Source organism: Anas platyrhynchos, chromosome 4 (genome assembly GCF_047663525.1).
Source record: "Anas platyrhynchos isolate ZD024472 breed Pekin duck chromosome 4, IASCAAS_PekinDuck_T2T, whole genome shotgun sequence".
Lineage (NCBI taxonomy): Eukaryota > Metazoa > Chordata > Aves > Anseriformes > Anatidae > Anas > Anas platyrhynchos.
This window is the reverse complement of record NC_092590.1, coordinates 71803041-71818207: the sequence shown is the minus strand read 5'-3', so window position 1 is coordinate 71818207 and position 15167 is coordinate 71803041. Positions and strand designations below refer to the sequence as shown.

At 43.4% G+C, this 15167-nt stretch overlaps 1 long non-coding RNA gene across 1 annotated transcript; it reads right to left on the bottom strand.

Moving 5' to 3' along the window:
• Positions 1–236: 236 nt before the first annotated feature.
• Positions 237–8911, bottom strand: LOC110352084 (uncharacterized). The gene is made up of 2 exons (XR_002400460.4): positions 8540–8911; positions 237–4466 (listed from the first exon to the last, which is right to left on the bottom strand). It is a non-coding gene; the product is annotated as an uncharacterized lncRNA (long non-coding RNA).
• Positions 8912–15167: the final 6256 nt, after the last annotated feature.

The window sequence follows — 15167 nt, the reverse complement described above, 5'->3', positions numbered from 1 at the left end:
CGCCTGTTACAGCCTCAAGAGACCCGAACAGATTGCACCGACGGATTACAGAACAGATCCTTTTGCATGAACACTTGTAGAAATTGTCTGAGTGTACTTAGTTATGAAGAAATTATCAGGAATATAGACTAGGTGCTATGCAACTAGATCCTGTGAAGCGTGGAGCACCTGCCTATCCTGGTGCATCTCCCCGAGGGCCACCCAGTGAGTTCCCCATAGCAAGCAAGACCCAGCACAGCAAACATCTGCCAGGAGACAGTGAGCATTCAGCAAAAAACAGCAAAGCGAAAAATGCACAAGGGAAATTTAACTTTTGCTGAGGATTTATCAGATTCACAGACAAAGGGCTTGGAAGCAAGGGAGTATGGAGACTGTGAGATCCTGTCTGAACACGGCAGTCCCGTCTTCATTTATATCTACAGAGCGTTTGGCCTTTCTCCATATTGATTTTGGGCCCAGCCCTCTGAAGGCAATGCTCTGCTCTTTAAATCATTGCGGTGACGAGTAGGAGCAGATTAAAGGCGTCAGGATTTGGCCCTTTTTAGATTAATAAAGGCATGCTGAATGGGAATTTTGTCTTTGTGATTTTCTTGGAAGTGGACGAATAAAGTGCTTTGATCTAGAAGGCAAGTGTGAAAGGTCACTGGCTAAGCATGTGTGCTGAAGTGCCCTGAGCCATCCAAACGATCAGCATAAATTAGAATCTGACTGCCCAGCTTTATTCATCTTTATTGATGTCTATATAGCTGCAACGGCAGGCTACAGCAATCCCAGCCAGTGTAGAGAACCAACTGGGGCATGAAAAATCCATAAAATGTTTAGTATTTCCTCATAGAAGTAAATATGGTAGTATGTGTTAGTGATGCACAAGCCTCATAATTTTAATGCTTGCGTTTTGTTTGGACCTGGATCTAAACCTTTGGAAGCTTATCTAAAGTTTCCAAAACTACTTGTGCTTGCAAAATTGCAGCCAAGTTTTGAGAGCTTATCATGAGATTTTTCCATTGTTTCGAGCCCTGGCTGAACCAGTAGTAATCACTGCCATTAATGCCTAACTGCAGACCTATCAATATAACATGAGCACATTCTCCCAAATAAACCAATACATTAATTACAGCCCTGGGGGGGGGGAAAAAAAAAAAAAAAAGCTACACAAAATTGCACAACACTGTTGCAGGGGGAAAGGCTTATGATGTCCAAAATTTCTGCTTCAAGGTCACTTTTGGAAGAAGGAAGAGGCAGCTTGCTGTATAAAGCATTCTTCTCAATCCTGCAGTACAAAACCTTCCATCACATCTATGTCCACATCTGCCTTTCTCTCTACCAGGCTGTCCAGATTTCTTCTTGGTTTAATTCCCAGAAATATGAACCTTTGGGTTTGGAGGTCCTCAGCATGTTACTTAAGCTGGCAAGCAGCCTTGCAGAATGGAGCTTTCCTTTTCCAGAAATATTGCATCAGTGATAAAATGGAACCTTTCATTTCTGACTAACTGGTTTTCTCTCTGAAATGAGCAGTAGGCAATATTCAAGGCTCAGTTATTTTCAGAATAATGCAAGTTTTTGAAAGCAAAATGTACAGCAGACATCATCAAAACTGCATATCTCTGCTAAGGAGGTTCCCATAGTCAAGGCCCGACAATACAAAAACCGTGTCCCAAATGGCAGTCCCTAAGCCAAAAATCTTAAGGGTAAAACCACCATTTGGATCATTTAGCCTGACCTCCTAAGAAACAATCCTTAACAAGCAATTCCTGCCTTAAGCTCTAATGTTTGGCATATATCCTCTGGGAAAAGCTACAGTGCTGAGTTAGAGATCCCAAATGATGGGAGAATCCAACGTTTGTGTTGGCATTTTCTTCTAATGGCTAATAATTGTCATTGCTCAACACAAAAATGTTCTTTTTCTGGTTATGCCATCAGGGAGCAAATATTGTCACCATTGTATAGAGCTAGACACCAGAATACAGTTAACTCATACTTGCCAATTATTCAACCGTACTGATTTTCATTTTCCCACTAGAGGAATATTTCCTAAATGAACACTGAAATAGCATAGTTACTGTAGATGCTGAATAGAGTCTGAACTAAGCATCCAAATGGATTTTTGTTTTTAAAATTGGAGAAAAAAAGTTTATATTTACAACACATGCCTTTTGTTTCCCTTTAAACTGGAAACACAGTATATAATTTGCAGTAACCACAGTGCCTCTATTTTTTCCGACCACAAATTAACCATAATTCAGTGCAGTGAAATGCAGTAAGACTGATGGAATGCTTCTGCCTAAGGGATGACTTACCCCTAACAAAAATTATGCTTTGCTTCCTATTTGTTGTGTTCAATAATATTGCCTCTCTAAATACTTTTGGTTCAGTACTGACACCAAATGAAGAGGAAAGCCTCCAGAATGTACAGACGTGCAGGATTATGTTTCGTTTGTCTTTGTTCGTTGTCTTAATTCAAACCAGTCACCCAACCGCTGACTTATGACTCTAGGAGGCATATTGTGGGCTTTTTAAAATGTGTTTCACAAAACCACCCAAACTCAAAGGGTAACATTCTGTCCTCAGCTACACCCCTGCAAGAGCTGCAAAGTTTATACATTTGCACATATACACCAGAGATTATTTTAGGAAACCCTATAGATTGCTTTTTTAGTTTGTTATGTTTGATTTACCAGTGATTTACTCCAGACATGCATGACCAGTTTCTGCAAGGGGCCAATAAACAAAATACAGGTACTTTGTACATCTAACGGTAGATGAGCGTGTTCTGTTGGTGATGAGTGGAAATCTATTGCCTGAGGATTCGTTTTCTCATCCACTTGTTTCAACAGACAAAAATGTCTTGTTAAACCTAGAGAAGGGGAATAAAATTCAGCTTTTTCTGCTACACTCTCTGCTCTAGGTTGCATATCTGTCATGAGAAATAGTTTAAAATACTTTCCAGATGTTAATTAAAAATCTCACTATCCATTAGAATTATCCCTTGGTTTGTTTTTATATCCAGTCTCATAGCTGATGAATGTGTGAGAACATGCATTTCTGGGGAAAATAAATAAATAAAAAGAAACACAGTAAACATAGTGAAATCCAGTACTGAAAAAAAAAAAAAAAAAACAAAAAAAAAACACCAAGAAAAAGCATTCCCCATCAGTAAATGAGTCCTGATTCCCCTTTGCAGAACTGGCAGCTGAATGCATCGAATGCATACCATGGTTCTGAAGGCTGATGTGAACTTGCAATGCTTCTGCATGTAAGCAGCTCTACTGAGATTAATGGGCTCATTCAAGCAAGAAAATATCATGCACACTGGGTGGCAGGATCAGGCCAGCAGTTTGCATGTCCCTCAGAGTTACAGCGACTTCTTTTTCCGATTTAGCTACTGCAAATGCTATGGAATTTCCATTAAATTTTATCCCTCATATCCCATAAGAACAGAGACTTAATAATACAATAACAAAAAAATAAGAACTTGCGAAAAATAAGTTCTATAATGTGCAATACCCCATCACTGGTGAAAAAGTGTCTGTCATCATTTTATTACTGCCTGGTTTTAGCTACTTTACTTGAAATTTAATTGAAATTCAAATAAGGATTTACTGTACAAATCCTCACCTGCTCAAGTCTCCACTAAGTTAGAAGAGTGAACTTTTTCCCTTATACTGTAGAGAAAGGAAAGCTTGCAGGGAAATATTTGAGCTGTCAGCAATAGATTTGAAGAAAGAATTAAAATTCAAGAACCCTCATAAGGAATTTATCTCATCTAATGTTAGGCATCTGAAAGCGGGATTCAAGTCTAAACTTGTTGTCTCAGATGCCTCTGCATCCAGATGAGCATTTCCATCTTAAAGCAACTGTCAAAGATAGGTGAAATCAGTCATTCCCTGGAAATGCCTTCCCCCCTGTGAAGGTAGAAAGCTCCTAGGGAAGCAGCTAGGACCAGGCATCAGTTTTAGAAGGCTAACAGGCAGCAAGAGTAAACTTCTGCTTGGTGTCTATTTGGCCTCTTGAGCCTTTCCTGGATTTTCAATCACAGAAAGTGATTTCAATCAGCAAGTAGTGCAATTCCCATCAATAACTTGGCTTGGCAGACTGGGATGAGCTGTGCTGATACATATCTCACTGCATGTCTATTGTACATCCATCCCGTGGTAGATACCCACACAGTGCAGATCCCAGGCGCTGAGGTCTCAGCCCGTCATTTTGATTAGCCCCAATGAAATGTAGGTTTTTGTGATCAGATTCAAGATTCATCTTTCTTTATAACTTTGTAGATTCAGGCTGATACTTGCTCACAGGCAGCGCATTTTGATAATGTCTCAGCTGCAGACCTGGCCGATTTCCAAGTAACAACACAGTGGTCCCAGTTGCGCTGTGCCTGGAGTGTTGGCTTCACTCTGATGATAAGCCAGAGGAGGCTGTGGCTCTTAATGCTCCATTCTGCCTGAATAGCTGGACTCAAATCCCTGAAAAAATGGTTACATAATCTCAGGAACAAACCTCAAAAGAATTTCAGTTTAGAGCTAAACAAAAATTTGCACCCTTCTCAGTCTCCTTGCCAGTCTTCTGCTCCTAGACAACACGCTCATATGCGGTCAGAGCATCACAAGCTCCTCTGAAGAATTCACTGAATTACTACTACAACATTTTCTTTAGACACCAGGATGCTGCCCTGCAAACACCTGGAGACACCGTCTTCAGCAGACAATACTTGCTGGTATACCTTTAGGTATATATCCATGTGGAATGGTTTTTCCCACCAGCCTGACTTCATTCCCCAGACACGTTTTTCTGAAACACGGGACATTCCTTCCATTTTCTCATTCCTTTCTATTTTCTTATTTCTAGTTTTTTACCTACACCTAACAAGACTAGACCCTTCTTTCTTTCTTTTCCTTTCTTTCTCATTGTGAATCCAGTGTTTATCTTCTGGCATTTAACAGCCCTCATGAATTCCTCTTTTATGAGAAAATACTGGCCAATGGACTTAAAACCCACATAAGCCCTCAGCACCCAGTGTCTCCTGACAAGGAGCTCCAGAGCTCAGGTACTCACTGAGCACAGGACCACCACCTCAGTCTGCTTTCAACATGCCCCAGCCAGTTTCATGTGGTCCCCTCATGGTGGGTGGATGATGAACCATTGTTCAGCTCTCATCATCTCCAGCACACTTTTAACTCCATAAACAATCTCCATTTTTGCATTTTCTGATTAGAGTCCTGCTGAAATTATTCTGTATACAGAGTAGCCCAGACCTTTGACAATGCCTATCACCCTCTCTGTATCTTCTCTCCTATTTTTTTCCTGAGACAGGGAGATCAAGACTGTGCAAAAAGGCTGGCACACTATGGATTTATCATGGGAAAAAATATATTGTTCTTCCCTCTATTCCTTCTATGATGATTTGTAACATTAGATCTTTCCATTTTTGATCTATATCAAGCATAGAACTGATGTTTCTCATTGAGCTACCTGTGTGGTAAGTCAGCTTTGACATCACTGAACGTGACAGCCCAGACTACCCAGGATTATTTAAGAATGGGAAATGGGGAGAAGACCTTATCTTGCCTTTAAGTGCTCTCCTTGAGTACTAAGGACAGCTGCAGACTTTGTGCTCTGAAGTGCAATCAAAGGAAACCTCTTTTGGAACAAATATTCCCCTGACCAGACATGGAGGAGTGAACGAGAAGCTATTTGGAGCCTCCATGACTTTTGTGGTGTCATCATCTGCTGTGTCACCAGCCCCCATGGCTGGACTTGGGCTTGTGTTGCAATGGATCCAGGAGCTGCTCAGCCCTGGGAGGCAGCCTCATTCCTGGCGTCATCCCCACACAACTCTGGTCCCTACAGGCCAGGAACAAGTGGGCGCAGGTCAGGACAACCAGCTGTCTGCGGTACAAGCACTTTATTCTCCTCTGCTTGCTGTAGTTTGATTCCTTTTAAGTGCTGCTGTGAGCTCCTGCACCGCGCTACCAGCAGCCGCTGCAGCAACACCCTTCTGCTCAAACTAAGGGAGGTGAAAGGAGAACAGAATATCCTTGCTCTCCTGTTTTTCCTGGATGTCTTTCTGTCCACCCTCGGCTGTGTTTTCTCCCCGCTCGGGATGACTAGCATTCTTTGGGGCACATCTCTCCTCACAAATCTCAAGGAGGCGGAAGCGCTGCAGAGCTCGCTGCCTCACCGAAAAGCGCCGTATTCCAAGGCTAAGATCTTATTACAGTCCCCTTACTACAGCAACACATTTTTTCCGCTCCTTTCCTAAACCTCAAAACGCTGTTATGGCGTCAATGGTAAAGAAGTTTAGGCTTGCTTGGATTTCAGTCTGCTGGCCTCAGATGGAGGGGAAACGTTCTTTCTCCAAATGCATGAACCCTTATGCGCACACACGCGTGCATGTCCCAGGACTCCAGTCTTGCAACAGGATCTGCTCGTGCGCAGCCTCGTGCCCGTCTGGCGCTGCACTGAAAAGCAAATCAGGCACATCTGACAGCTCGTGCTGCTGTAACACCGCGCTTTGGTGACGCTGCTGCTAATGCAAGCCAGGAAAACAGCAGCGTGCCTCAAAGCAAGCCAGGAAATGGTCACAGACAAGGTAAAGTTAATACAGAGCTGGTAACATTAATAAATGATGCTGCAGGGGCTCTATGCACCTCTACCTTCAGACCAATGGGGGAAAATGCAGCCTGTGCTCCCCGTCACAAGGCAGAAGTGGGAGAAGGGAGCCTGGAGCTCATCCTGGTGCTTATCCAGGCAAGGAGGCAGCTCCTCCACCACAGCACAACAGTGTTGAAAAGCACTTGTTGCCATGCTTCCCCAGCCTTGTGGGTTTCCCCCACTGTATGCGTGAGGTCCTGGTACTGCTGTGGGTTCCTTGGGCTCGCTGTTTGGGACCCCACATGCAGCTCCTTGCCACTGGGCACAGATCAAGGCAAGTGAATGAGTCTGCCCCATCTCCTAAAAGATCGACAAAGAAATCCAGCCCTCCTTGCTGATTTTCTCAGCACCCCAGGCACCTGAGCGCCTTTTGGCCTTCAGCACATTTCTTCCTTCAGCAGCCCCGAGGTAGGACACTATTTATCACATACAAAAATGAGGTATGGAGGGAGGCATAGGCAGGCTGCTAAAGATATTTACATGCCTGAAGATGCATCTGGTGGAGTTTGGAAACACATGGAGGCACTTCTCTCCTGCTGAGCTATAGCCAGGTCCTGCCATGGGTCTGGACTGTGTGGGGTGGGAATCAGGCAGCATTTATAACAGACTCTTTTTGTTAATGAGGCTGTCAAAACTCCCTCTACACTCCAAGAACAGCTTGTTCCTTACCAGTGAAAACTGTTATTCTCGCACTGTTGTTTCACAAGTTCTGTTTCCAGCAATGTCTGATCACAGATAAGACAAATGTAATCTCAATATGTACATCTTGGGCTTTGTTTATCCAGGGCTAGCTAGGCATCACGGTGGGAAGAATGACATTTCATTTCTTCCTCCAGCAGCACCTCCCCTTCTCTGCGTCTTAGTTTTCTTCCACTCCAACCTGAGATCAAAACAACACTGAAAACCACTGGAGCGAGGTTAGGATAATCCCCCTGGCTGGCATCAGTTTCAGTCTTGCCAGATGGACAGGTACAGATCTGATCCAAAAACAAATCTGAGTTTCCTGAAGACTGCACTTTACCAGTGGTTTCCTGCAGACTCTTTGTACTGTTTCACACCTCTCACAGATGCAGTGACTGAGCCTTACACCCCAGCTCCAAAACGTCTTAAACGCCTAGCTCAAGAGCTGATCTTGCCAGGGTAGTGGGGAACAGTGATATATTTGGGGCTTGTTTTGTCCATAACTGCTACAGGCCTGATCATCCCAGTGGGTGATTCACCTGTGGCTGGACGAGAATCCTCTGCTAATAACTATTTTGGGCTCCTGAACTGATGAAGGCTTGCTGAAGAAGCACTTGCATTTCTGAATCTGATTTCCAGACATCTTTAGCTTTTTACAAATGAGAGAGAGAATGACTTGACTCAGTTTCCCCCTGCCCCGAACAACAAATGTTCAGGAGATGGGCTCGAGCCTGCCGAGAGGAGGCTGACCGTCTTTCCTTTCCTTTGCTGCTATTGCCGCAGAAGCCAAAAGAGCTGGTTCAGATCTGGATCTCACTTCATCCTGGCTAACAGGACTCTGAGTGAATAGTGAAGTGAAATCGAAATCTGTGAGCCAATCTTTACAATCCTTGTTCTTCCACACCTCACCATTGCATAGAGCACTCCATGGTAATAACTGGCAACCGGTCTTCATAAGGATGGAAACCCTCCCACAAATTAGAAAACATTTATGTCTTGTCAAAACCTGGATGTTGTTTTCTACCAACATTAACCTGAGACATTAAAAATCAGACAGTGTACTAATTTGGACTAAAAATAATAGTGTGAGGCATGCAGTGTCCGCCAGTATGGCTAAGAAGCTTCTGTGTCCTCCTCCCCATCATAAAAAGTAACCTGAGAAAAGGCAGTGCAGTGCAGAGCAAGAGAATTAAGTTGCACTTACCTTGAAGGAAAGGCCAGGCAGCAATTGTTTAACCCAGCCCCTTGACCTGATTTCTGACAATTGGAGAAAAGCCTGGTGAAAGCTGATATCCCTTTTATCTTAAGAGACAGAGGCTTGTTATTGCTCCTCTGATTTAAGTGTTGCAAGCAGTAGGATCAGGGAAGAGAGTGACCTTTACTCAGTCACACATGTCAGCCACAGCTGAGCATCTCCCTGGGATTGAAGCATGGTGGTAACACCAGGATAGAGAGACTGATCCCCCTTGGGCAGCAGGCATGGTCCCTGCCACACAGCACTGCTCCAGGAAGGCAAGGTTCCTCCAGCCCTTCTTTTCAGCCCAGCACCCTCCCTCCCACAGCTGCTTCTGGGTTGCAAATTTCACATATCTTGAAGGTGGAGAAGCCTTGTCCTGAATGATGGGACCTGCTGAAAGTCTTATTTCCTGTCATCAGCACGGGCACCTGTGGTAGCTCAGCTGAGAGAGATATGACACTCACATTGGAAATAAGAAGATCACAGAATCATAGCATGGTTGGGGTTGAAAGGGATCTCTGGAACTCATCTTGTTCAAACCCCATGCTCAAGCAAGGATACCTAGAAGGGGTTGCCAGGAATATATTTGAATGGTCTATGGTGTAGAGTCAAAAGAGAATTTTGGTCCTTTACTGTAACATCTCCCTATCTCCTATCCCTAAAAAATAGGTCCCTTTGGGTGCCTGGCTTTGTTGGCCAAAGGCCAAAGTCCCAGTTCATATGTCCTGTGAGTGCTTCAGGGACTTTCTAACGTGGTGATGACCCTGGGAGAGCCCAAGGCCTCCAAAACATCCCCCAGATGTCTGCCTATATGCCAGAGTCTGCGTTTAGCCCTGGGCTCTGGACTAAATCTTACATCCCTGTAATTTGGAGAGAAGCAATGGTTCTCAGAGGGCAGGATGCCTATTCTCAAAAAACAAACTGCTGCCTGTGCAGAGTAGACCCTGAGAAAACCAGAGTGAAGCAAGAAATGCAGACCTCAGGAAAAAAATATATATATACATATATATATATATATATATGTATACTTGAGAATCCCTAAGTGATAGTCTTCCTTGTCTAATTTTAATTGACTTCAATGTCCTTTTAGCAGCCAGATTTATTTTTCCAGTCTCATGCTTCTATACTGGTGTGCAATATCTGGCCGCTCACTTTGGCTGAGCTCCTGCCGTGAAGAGCATCCTTCTCCAAGCAAAGAAACCAAGCTCTGCTCTCCCACCAGACACATAACAAAAAATAATAAATATCCAGCATACTGGAGGAGAATTCCTCCTTACACCATGCAAAATACTCAAGAGGTCTCCGAGTCTGAAGGGACATCACACAGGGGGAGGGGAGGGAGATCAGTTTTCCCAGCTGAATCTCCAAACTTATCCCCAGAGCAAAGAAATGCTCTGGAGTCCTCACGAGGACGGCTGTTGGCAAACTTTACACAAATGGGGCACAGGCAGATGCCACCACAAGGGTCTTCAGTGTTTCCCTCAGCTCCCGTCCCTTGTCTGCAGAGGAGCGATGAAATATTTGGATGTGAATGGCGCACGCTTCTTAGCTGAGAAGCTGGCATCAATCAGCAGCCTCCAAGCTGGAGTTCCTGCAGCTTCCAGGCTTCCCATGGGAGCTGCCTGGGAGCAGGGAGGGGAAGGTGTACTCGAAGGCCAAGCCCTGGCACAGCAGGAGTAATCGAGGCACGGGGAAATGGCTGCAAGCATTGGCAGAGGGGAATTATGCTTGCAGGAGCTCCAAGACCTTTAGGAATCTTCTCCTGCCTGTTATTGCCCACAAACAGGTTTGATAAAGCACCCCAGGCAAACTGCCGAGCAGCCATTAGCAGATGTCAATCTTTCTAATCTCGTCTTTGGCCTTGAATGATTGAGGCCAGTTTGGTCATGAAGCGTAAACCAAGAACACATGAGTTCTGCGAGGAACTAAAAGCAGGCAGCAGGCTGTGTCAGAGGAATAATAACTCTCACAAAACTGACGTGTATCAGACCTGGCTTCCACTGGATAGCCTCAGATTGGATTTCCAGTAAATATAAATCAGCGCAGTCCTGCTTAAATGAATGGTTTTCCACACCAGCTGGAAAGCCTGCCAAGATACCAGAGATGGCTTCATCCACCATCGCACAGTGGTTCTGACTCTGGCTACCTCCCATGGGCTTCAAACGCTGCTGGGGAAGGCAGGAACCTGCCTGACAGCCAGATACCCAAAGCACCAAATTAACAGAGTCCTCTGGGTCTTGGGTAAGAGTTAACTTCCAGGTTTCTTTCCCTTCAGAGGAGCTGTCATCATCTGGCCCACTTCAGAGGGGACCGCTGGTCTCCTGTCTCTGCGTCTTCACCGCGGTCACGCTGGTGACTTGCGCTGGGTCTTTCTGACACAGACCACAGCTGCTTGCTTTTTAAAAAACTCAGCTGAACTCAAACTCCTCTGTGTTGCTGAAAAATAAGCAGGTGGGCTAAGAGCTTGAAGTGATTTAGCTGTTCAGTAGCAAGCGCTACTAGCCCTCCATTAAAAATAGGTGACTCATGTACGGTAAGGAAGACCAACTCCTACCGAAGCAGGTTTTTATTAGAGGCAGACTTAAAGCATAAGTCTTTAATAAGGTTGGATACATAGCTAGTGGAGCTGCTTCCCAGATGCTGACAAATCAGACAACTTCTTCTTTGGCTCGGAGATCCTATCAAGTAGTAAAACTGCTTCCACATGTTCATTATGCAGTGCACTATTGCTTTTGTGGTTATTAATGCACATACTGTGCAGAGCGGAGACCCTGGCCTGCTTAAAAAGCGGGTCTCCTCTCACTGCTAAGTGTCTGTCTCCAGCAGCATGTCCTCTGATGTGGAGAGAGAGAAAAGGCCCAATTTTCTACCCCATGAAATGAGTAATAACTCAGATTCTTAAATCACTTCCAAACATTTTGTAATCCTTAGATTTAAGGCATACAATATTCCAAGTTAGCCAGAAAGGGTCTGCGAAGGTTAAAGACAATAAATCAGAAGACAGGAAGAAGGATAAAAAATGAATAAGAAATGTAATATAGGGCTTGAAGTAATCAATTGACAGTGCTGAGCAGAGAGGATTTGGTGACAGTTTGATGGAGAGAAGCTTTAAGTAAAAATGTTCATCTAAACCCACTTTTTCCCCCCATCAGGTGTTGAATTTTGCCTTAGAAAATTCATTGTAACTCACAAGCAAATACACCTCCAACAGTGGCAATAACTCAGTCCCAGTTTATGGCTGGGGAACCATGTTCAGGGGTTGTGATAAAAAGATGTGTACGTGGCTGCTGAAATGAAAGCCAACCTCAATTATTTCTACTTCTGATTGCAACTTCCAACATCAGCCTTGGTAAGTCTTGTAACCTCTGTTCCTCAGTTTCCTCTTATGCTATGCACCTGTGGCAATAATTGTGTTTTAATTCAGACCAAAGTGAAATATGAGCATGAGAGGTGGCAAAAGCATGCTCTGAGCCCAGGAAGACTTCAACAGTGCGTTAAAGGTGATTTTTTGGAGCCGCAGAGAAACATCTCGTTACCATCATGCAAAGCAAAGGTTCAGCTTCCAGAATAATAACCTTGATGCAGACTGCAACAAAATCAATGGAAAATCAATTCTCCCACTATATTCAGCAGCATTTGGCCTGGATGGTAAAAATGTCATGTTTACAGTTCCTTTTTACTTCTCCATTCACAGCAATGCCCTGGCCAGGAGTAGAGTTCATCCTTCATGCACCACAGGATGAGAGAGGGAAGGTCATACATGGCTAACCACGGGAATTGTTTAGGAGGCCAGGAAAATGCTGCTGGTTGCCTTAGGTGACCATATTTGCAACTTCAGGTAAACACAGCCAATGAAAAGCTTTGGCTGCGGAAAAGAAATTTGAAAAATGGTTGTTCAGATATTTTTTAAAACAAAAAAGCTAATTTGAAAAATATAATTTAGATGACTACCTGTATTTTTTATTATTATTTTATTTTAAAAGTTAAATATAGTGTCAGGAAATGAATGTTTAGTTTGGGGTTGGATTTTGAATCGTTTGTCTTTGCTCTGAGTGAATTTCAACCCAATTTATTTTTTTTTTCCATTTAATTTCAATCTGAAAACAACAAAGCCAGTTCTGTTTCAGGACAATTGTAACTTACATTTTATATTTTGAGTGTTTAGTTCTGTGACCACACTAGAAAAGCAATTATTCATACGATCTTAATTATAGCTGTAACCGGAGTCATTTCAGCATCAATAATAAGCAAATAATGTCTTGGGCTGTCTTGACTGTCAGTGCAGTATGAAAATTATTCTGTGTATTTCATATTTAGTTCATATTTCCTTTGTAAATTAATTTCTCTCACTTCTCTGCTGTTTTTCCAAGCATGATTATCGTGCACTATAAGAGCAGAACAATGGTGCAAGGCAGGACAGTGGGAGTTTTGGAGACACAGCACACATGGCCCACTCCAGGCAAAAAGCAGAACCCAAAGAAACACTGACTGAGCAGATTTATACACACATCCTTATTTAAAGCCTCTTAATATCTAACTAAAGCTTCTAATTTCCCAGGCATCAGCTGCTTCCTTCAGGGTTTATATTAACATATTAATGCACACACAAATCCTAGCAGGAAAAAAAAGATGCCGTTGACTTCCAGACCTTATATCTGTAGTCATTGTCAGTCTCCTAGACTGTGTTTAAAGGTGTTCTGGGCACAGTAGTCAGCAGTGTTGGTACATGCATTGGGCACCTCATTTCAGAGCTGTTTCATGTGCCCATGAGGCTCCATGTGAAAGTAGAACCCCAGAAAATCCTCTAGGAATCCTGTCCATGAGAGGTCAGACAAAGGTGGAAGGGGTTTTCAGCTCTATTTTTTCCAAAATAGTCATGTTTTTAAAAAAATGAAAGATAAGCTGGCTGACACAGAGAATGTAAGAGGTGGAGGTGGGACAGGATGCTAACATAAGTCTGTGGTGTCCTGTGGGTCCCACCTCATCTGAAATGTGTTTACACCCAATCTAAGCTAGTCCTTGGGGCTCCTTCTGTTGGCAAGTGGTGAAAGAGAAAGCTTCCAGAGGTGGCTCAGCCTCACCTGAGGTGGATCCTAAAATAGGTAGCAAGTTACTCCAAACTGCTTGGCCCACAGGGACAAAAGCAAAAACACTGCCTATTTTGGTGCTGCATCCCAAAATCCAAGCCATTTCCCCCCTCCCCCCCCCTTTTTTTTTTAATTAAAATAGATATGGCAGAATAAAATCTTTTGCCTTTCAGGTATATTTAAGCTTTTTAGTACCATGATTGCTAGACAGTTAAGGTATTATAAAATGAGATATTTATTTGACTGTGAAACTACTGCCATGTGAAATCACTGACAGCAAGATCTATGCAGTGTTAAGTTTAAGCGTATTTATGTATGTCTATGTATATATTGGACATGACTGTTCTCATCCATAACTGCTGGAGAATAAAGCCTGGATGCACAATGATTTTTGGAAGAGACACGAACCTTCATGATTCAAGGCTGTCTCCAGTTACTGAGTTGAGAATGATTTTTTTATTTTTTTTTTCAAAGGCAGGTCAGTCCACAGTTGCTTTCTTCAGGAGCAGTCAGTGCTGGCTGTTGTTGGACCTAACGGCCAGACAACCTGGTTTAGCAGAATCAGGTCTGATTCAGCCTGGCAATGCTTCCATTGCATACAGTCATGTCTTTTGGAGCAGAGTAACCCTTTCATTAAACATTTTTTTCTAAACATGTTATTGTAGCAATTTCTTGTAGGCAGCAAAAACACAAAGCCTGCCTTTCAATTGATTTTTCATACTTCATTAAGAACATAATTGGAATCTTCCTATACTGAAAAACATTTTGTGAGAGATTACTAACGTTGTGCAGACCAAGGATAAAGGTAAATTTAATCACTGTTTTTTGTTATTTTATTTTCCTGAATGGGGTTATTTTCCATCATCCTAAGTGGCTTGAACAGCCACAGGCTTGAAATAGTGATGATGGAATTTCCTGGGAACAAGCTAATGTGGAAGCACTGGGATATTACAGTAATAGTGTACTGAAGGAATGTGCCTTTTGCTATATCCCTCATCATATTGATGTATATTTTGGCTAATGCCAAATGTCACTTGCAAAATGTGTATACTGTGCTGTGGCCCATGTTTTCCTGGCCGTTCTCAAGCTGAAGTGGGGAGCACTGCCCTGTGTTAGCCACTTCTGATCTCGGTCCTGCAGCGCTTTCCCATGCAGGCAGGACTCCCACTGATTTCCAGGCGGGCATGTACAAGCGAGGGCTGCTGGATCTGTCCCTACCGTGGTAAAAATAGACAGTTACTTGCTTGTTTTCATTAAAAGGAGGAGAGGGAGAGCATTATATAACAGGAGGGCTTTTTGGGGAGCACTGGTTTATTTAAAACCTCCAGTGATAGCTGCTTTGCCTGACAGGAATTGGCTCCACAGCAGGGTACGAAAGCTGGGCTCCTGCCATTGCTGGAGAGCTGTGCTCTTTTCTTTATTAGCAGACAATAAGCCACATTCAAGACATGCTAAAGAGCTGGGAGACAAGCAGCCAAAGCAGAGAAATTCAAAGTGAGGGCTGGTGC